The 6,890-nt window shown below is 37.4% G+C and overlaps 1 long non-coding RNA gene across 1 annotated transcript in view; it reads left to right on the top strand.

Annotated features, from left to right (window-relative positions):
• Positions 1-6,647: 6,647 nt before the first annotated feature.
• LOC117411283 (uncharacterized) overlaps positions 6,648-6,890 on the top strand; it is a 12,977-nt gene continuing 12,734 nt past the window's right edge. Inside the window, exon 1 of the long non-coding RNA XR_009328827.1 lies at positions 6,648-6,695. This is a non-coding gene — a long non-coding RNA (uncharacterized LOC117411283). The remainder of the gene's footprint in view (positions 6,696-6,890) is intronic.

Below are 6,890 nucleotides of genomic sequence, written 5' to 3'. Positions count from 1 at the left end.
TAACAAAAACTGTCAAAAATGTGACATTTTAAAATCTAACATGAAAACTGGACTGCTATTATGAAAAAAGATAATACAGCAGACAGCAATGTCTGAACAATTTGTTCTCAGCTAGATTTAATATACCTGTACTAGAAGAGATGACATGACATTTTTCTTAGAATTTTTACATTACACAAAACAACTACATGTATAGTCTTATATTTCTAATTGATAGCTGACTTGCTGCATCATTTATTTTTTTCATACTGTTAAGTCTTTTTTTTTTGCATTTGTGTTTCTTGTGAACATAATGCTTTGTCCAGATGTGTCCACATTATATTACAGTAGTAGACATGTCTAAAGTTTGTTTAAATTGTTTAAGATCATCTTTAAGTCTTTTGAGCATCTTAGTAAAAAATGCCCCTTGTTGGCTTATTCTCAATACTAAGGCAATGAAAGAGATGTCAGACCACTAATTGCTTTGTGAATTTGCAAAGCCCAATGCATTTCTTTAATGCTCGGAAGGTTAGCAGCCCGAAGAAAATTGTTGATGAGACCTTTAAGCATGTTATTGTTACAGTAAACTTGCTACAAACAGTTACAGCTACACGTCACAATTTTTTTCTCTCACTTTTACTTATTGTGGAATATCTGCCGTCCACTTTCATTGGATTCCACAACAAATTACAGTTTAGATAAGTCCACTGACAGCATAACGACAGAAGCATAGAGTGGAAACCGCATATAACAATAACTGTAATAAAATCCATGGTCTTAAAATAGAAAGACCAAATTGCTGGTCATATAATAGCAATAGCTATACAAACAAGGGATGTAACAGTCTCCCTGGTTTGTATAAAAAAATCTCCCCAGACAGCTGATGCATTCTGTAGCCTAATTAAGTTATTGTGAATATACAAAACAATACTGTATCACTCAGTCCAAAGCGGTTCTCATGCCTTAAATATAAAAAGGTTTATTATTATTATTATTATTATTATTATTATTATTATTATTATTATTATTTTTAATGAAAATTGAGGGCTCTCAGAAAATATTACGATATCAAAAAAAAATCCATAGTTATAGTTATAGTTCTGGTACAAATAATAGAGCAGTTAAATAAAACACTGGATCAAACAAGGTGTTATAGTTTAAAACAACCTCTAGAGTTTCTAACTCCTCTGTGTGCAGTTTTAGTTTGTGTTGCCTCTGCCTGTCCCCTGCGGAGGGCTGCATCTGTTGATCGCTCATTTTCAGTCAATGTAAGCCACCTCCACCTTTCACAATAAGCTACTGACCAAAAGATACGCCTGGACTGCTGAGGCTTTTGATATCACGGTGGTCACAGGTAAGTCTCTGACATTATCATGCACATTAAATTATCACTGACAATACATGTAGTGTGCACACTGTGGTATGCAAATGAGCCAACTAGTGTACATGTAAATTAATGCGTTCTCTGTTAGTAAATGGAACAGTAAATTTAGATTTATGGTGCACGTTAGACTCACCACTCAATGTGCAGCTACATTTAGTGCCCTTTCGTAAATGAGGCCCACAATCTGATACTGTTGGATTTTATATAGATTACTGCTGCACAGTAAGTGTGCACAGGTTACAGAACGTTGAAGCCGATAGCAGACCCACATTAGTCTGCCAAGACGTCTCAGCTGGGACTTAGAGGGACAGCCCTTGACATGTAGAGCTGGTAGTTTGTTCTCCCTGCTCGTTCAATCAATGTCCTCTTTCAAGGAAAGTCTGACACATGAGCTTGGGGGCAGAGCGTGGCTGTCCGCTGGGGCCTGTGCTGATGCAACAGCCTGGTTGGGGGCCTGGAGCATATTCAAGCTGGGGCAGCGAAGATGCAAAAGAGCAGAGCAGAGCACCAGAGCACGGGAATGTGTATTCCCTGGGATCTTCATGCTAACAGCACATGATCAAAAACAACAGAGGAGGGGAATGGCTGCTTTTAAAATCAGTTACACATGAACAGAGGTACTGAAAAAAAGAAGTAAAAACAGAGGAAAGGTTACACCTTAAAACAATAAAACAAAGTTTCTATGATATTTTCACTATGACCTGTGCAAAAACAAGCATATCAATTAGTTGTTTGTTTTGTTTTTATACACAGATTCATTTTTGTCATACAGAATACATTATTCATATGGTTATCTAAATAATGGAGCACTGTATAAGAACAGAAAAATATTTTTCATAGCATACAGTAATTTAAAAGCAGTAACCTGTCTTTTATGGAGAAAATTCCATGTCAATTTGAAAATATTTTTCAGTTGGAACATTTAAAAAGCTTAATATACTGCACATGCTAACATGCTGACATTAACCATCAGACAATCTTCACTGCAAATCCATGGGGGGGGGGGGGGTTACAATATTAGCCCTAAGGAACTAGAATGTAACAAAGAAACTGAAATAATGCAGCTGGACTGCATGATATACAGTTCCAGCAGTATTATTGCTGTCAAAAAGGTCAAGTTTTGTTCTTTTTTCTTTTATATATATTGTGGTTATATTACAAAATGATAAAGAAGCAGCAAACATAAAAAATAAAAAATAAATCTGTGACTTGATTTGGTTCTAGATTTGTTTTTCAAACTAGGCCCAGACAAGAGTGCAAGAGTGAACTTGGATGGGGTGTGAGCTCTTATTTTGGTCCCAGGTAATGGAATTGTGAAGCACATACTGCCAAACCATTAGGACTTAGCTCCCTGAGGCATTTAAAGTAACATAATACAGCTGCTATTGACAGAAGCATTATAGGGGTCATTGGCTGTTAAACGGAGGGCTCAGGCCCCATCAGATGCTTGTTTTTGGTGACATTCCTGTTTGTACATTCACCTGCCCTGGGTTGACAGAAGAGTAGCTCTGAGGTTACAACACAAAAGTGCTCTGAGCATTGTCTCACCATTTTCTCTCCTCTTCCTATAACTGAGCATTTGGCATTTTTCCCCCTTTTTTTCTGAAATGAAATAAATATTTATTGATCCACATCTGAACATCACTTAAATACAATTAGTGTTCCGCATTTCCGGTTTATTCCGGTAGATCTATAGCATAGCAATTTCTGTGAAACACTGATTTTATGTAGTAATGCAGGGTTGAAGCTATTACAACTGTTAATTGCTATGGACGTAATGACTATTAAAGTAAATGTCTTCATGTGTTAATGCTTGTTAAGTAAAATTAAAGTAGCTATTATCTTAAACTGCGCTCTTCAAGAGTAATTTCTAAGCTGAATTAATGGAGGGGGGAGATTTTAGATGCTGGATGTCCTTGAACCACCTGGTCATTTTTCTTTGTGAAAATACATTTAACAAAATTATCCAGGGTTCAATGAGTGGTTTTATGTTATAAAGTAAAAAAAAAAAGGTTTTATATACTTACGTATGAAGGATGAACATATATCATAGTAAAATGTAGATGACTGGTTCCTACAACCCAATTAAAGGTCAGAAATAAATAACAAGTAGGTTACTATTGGTAATGCCCATGTTTTATTACAATTGAATGGCGTAGGTGTGTATGACTGTACCTGCAAGTGTTTTCACTTTATCCCTGATGCTGGGTACATGTATCCCTGTTGAGAAGCATACAGTTATTGTTAAAAATATGAAATCGGCTAGCTGCTAATTTGCATTGTATTTTCCATAATGCGCGTATGTCATGCCGTGCCATGCCGTCCACGGAAAACAACACTGTATTCTTCCATCTTACCAGTAGGGGGCGTTGATTTTAAATTTGTTTCAATTTTAAGACCTCTGTTTTTTTTAATAGGGCCCTTCGTGTTGGGAGGATGTGCTTATTCCAAACAAGATAGCTGGTGTTTGCCAGACTCGGGACTGTGACAGGAATTTGGCGGTAAGTAAAAACATGCGTGCTATAAAAGCAAACTTTCAAACCACTTTCAAAGCAGATACGTGCTGTAGTAATGTTTCGTTTTAGCATTCAAGCAGAACCATGCGCTCAAGTGTGGAGGTTGGATGAGAACCAGGTTCGGTTCCAGCGCCCCATAGCAGTGCCATGCTCTTTGGAAGCAACTGAAAATGCTTGAAAAATATAACGTTGCCATTGCAAACCTGTGACAGCCTAGATATACTAAAAAGCTAAACCAGTGGCTGCTGTAAATACCAGCAAACGGACCAGAAGGGCTGCTAAGCAATTTTTGTTAAAGTACATCTGAGGTAGCAACAACGGTATTATCTCAGGATTGATTCTAGATGTGGATGAGCCATTCGTTTGAATTCATCTTGTAAATATCTGTTATCTTCCTCTATGAGAAACGTAAGTGCAGTTGATGAATGGTGTTTGTTGTCAGAGTAATTTTCCACATCTTACATTTGTAGTTGTTAGATTGGTTCATAACAACCGAACAAGTAGATGAGTGACAAAATGTTCTGGTTTTATGACCCAAATGGCAACATGAATTCAAAAGGTGCAAATTAAACTTCAGAGTCCCCACAGACAAAAAAAAAAATAACAGGAGCTTTTAAAGTAATACATTCATGAGAATGACCGACACGTTTTGTGCTATCAGCTATTTTTGCTTGAATACCCCCGCTGCAGACAATAAATCATCCTCAGAGACAATAATAAAAAATAAAAAAGTCTACACTTGAGATGCATTGAACTATGCAAGCCTGAGTTGAGATGTGTGATAAATCGAAAGTTAGGCTTCTGACTGGTTATTGTGTTGTCCATCAATGAGCAAAAGCATAATTGATGTCAATTAATGTGCTATGACTATCTATAATTGATATATATATATATATATATATATATATATATATATATATATATATATATATATAAATAATGCAACGAGCAGAGAGTTTTATACATTGTTATAGCCTTAGGATCATACCATTGTGCAATTGCGACAAGGGTGTGTCTCCTATTGGACAAGACCATCAACGTGTGTCCTATTAGACAGAGGCTCTGACTGCTTTTAAAGCCTATCACGATTATTCCTGCACATTAATACTGTAGAACAGAACTGTTCAGAGCTGTTTTGTTTCTCTGAGCTCCTCAGTAGCCAGTGTTCTGTCTGAGATGCAGGGTACTACCGTACAACAAGGAGAAAAGGATTGGCAGTCATTTAGTTTTTTTCTTCTCTAAGGAAAATCTTCTCAACACACTACTACTGAGATTGACCCACCTGGCCTGTACAGCTGAGATTCAGAAACACTAAATTGAAAGGGCAGCCCCACGTCTTTAATTGACAGGAAGGGCTGCAAGGTTAACACTCTAAACTATTAAAACGGAACTGTTGTGCTTTCTTGGCACGCTGACAGAAATTAAAGCATACAGTAAACCAAATACAAACAAATTGGCCCCGTTATGTGAATAGAACTGTATGCAGTGGTTTGCTGACAGGATTCTGTATTCAGTGAGAGGTACTGTACCACTGTAAATCAGTGACATTTTGTGTTGTTTTAAAAGGTGGTGATCCAAGGTACGCGGTTTCTGGTTGACAGATTTGTAGACAGTCGATCAATGAGAGCAGTGTTTCTCTGAGGGAAACATCCATTCTTTAATTTTTTACAATTTGATACTTTTTATATATATTTTTCAACCGTTCTATTGGGTCCTGTTTTGCAGCAAAGGTGAAGGCAAAAGCAATTCATCAGCTTGTTTATTGCTAGTTTTAGACTGTTACAATTGTTGTATTTCTCACAGAACATTCTCCTTTGCCTTGAACTTTTTGTATTTGCTTATTGCTTCAAAATAGTGTCCTACTGTATGTGTGTGCATGCGTCTTTTTTTTTTTTTTTTTTTTCCCCCCCCCCCCCCCCAAGTAAACCTTAATTAAAGGCAAGGCAATTAATGGCATGGATTTAGGATTTAAATGAATATGAAAATGTTTCAGCAATTTGCTCCAAAAAGCCATTAATATATATATATATATATATATTGTAAACGATTGCGCCACACACAGGTTCGTGCCCCTTTAAAATTACGACCCAATACACAGAAGTGGAGTTTTTTTAAGCGCAGTTGCGCTAAATTTTAATAAACACAAAAACAAACAGCAACAAAATAAATGCCTAACTCCTCTTGGAGCGCTAACTAAACAGGATTTTTCCCTTACTAATACACAGGACGGCTAAGCCGTTTACCTGCCCCACACACAAAAACCACGCTGGCTTAACACAGTACTTACTCCCACGACTGCTCGGAAGCAGACCACCTCATCTGCCTCTTTCTACTCAGCAGCCGTCCCGTGCAGACTGGCTGCACGTCTTAAATACCCTGCCCCTGGTCCCACTTCCCAATTACCACCCAGGTGCAGGGGATAATTAAACAATAAAACAGTTAAACTAAACAATAAAACAATCAAACAATACAAAAGGTGCATTTTTTTTCTTCTTCAGGGAGGCTTTAACCCCCTCCCTACTGTCTCACATTCCCGCTGCTGTTACAATATATATATATATATATATATATATATATATTTGTAACAGCAGCGGGAATGTGAAACAACAGGGAGAGGAAAAAAAGAAAGAAGTGCACGTTTTGTATCATTTAATTGTTTTGTTAACTGTTTTATTATTTAATTATCCCCTGCACCTGGGCAGTAATTGAGAATTGGGACCAGGTGCAGGGTATTTAAGAGGAGCAGTCAGTCTGCTCAGGGCTGCTGAGTAGAAGGAAGCAGAAGAGAGGTGCTCTGCTTCCGAGCAGTCCTAAAAGTAAGTGCTGGAGATTTGAGTAGTTTGTTTTTGTGTGTGACAGGTAAACGGCTTAGCCGTCCTGCAAGTTAGTGAGGGAAAAACTTGTGTAGTAAGCGCTCCAAAGAGGAGCTAGGTGTTTATTTTTGTGTTCATTAAAGTATAGCGCAACCGTGCTTAGAAACTCCATTTCAGTGTTCTGGGTCGTGTTTTTAA

The sequence above is a fragment of the Acipenser ruthenus genome, chromosome 6 (genome assembly GCF_902713425.1).
Source record: "Acipenser ruthenus chromosome 6, fAciRut3.2 maternal haplotype, whole genome shotgun sequence".
In the NCBI taxonomy this organism is placed as follows: Eukaryota; Metazoa; Chordata; class Actinopteri; order Acipenseriformes; family Acipenseridae; genus Acipenser; species Acipenser ruthenus.
Note: the sequence above shows the minus strand (reverse complement) of the source record. Positions and strands in the feature narration are given on the sequence as shown.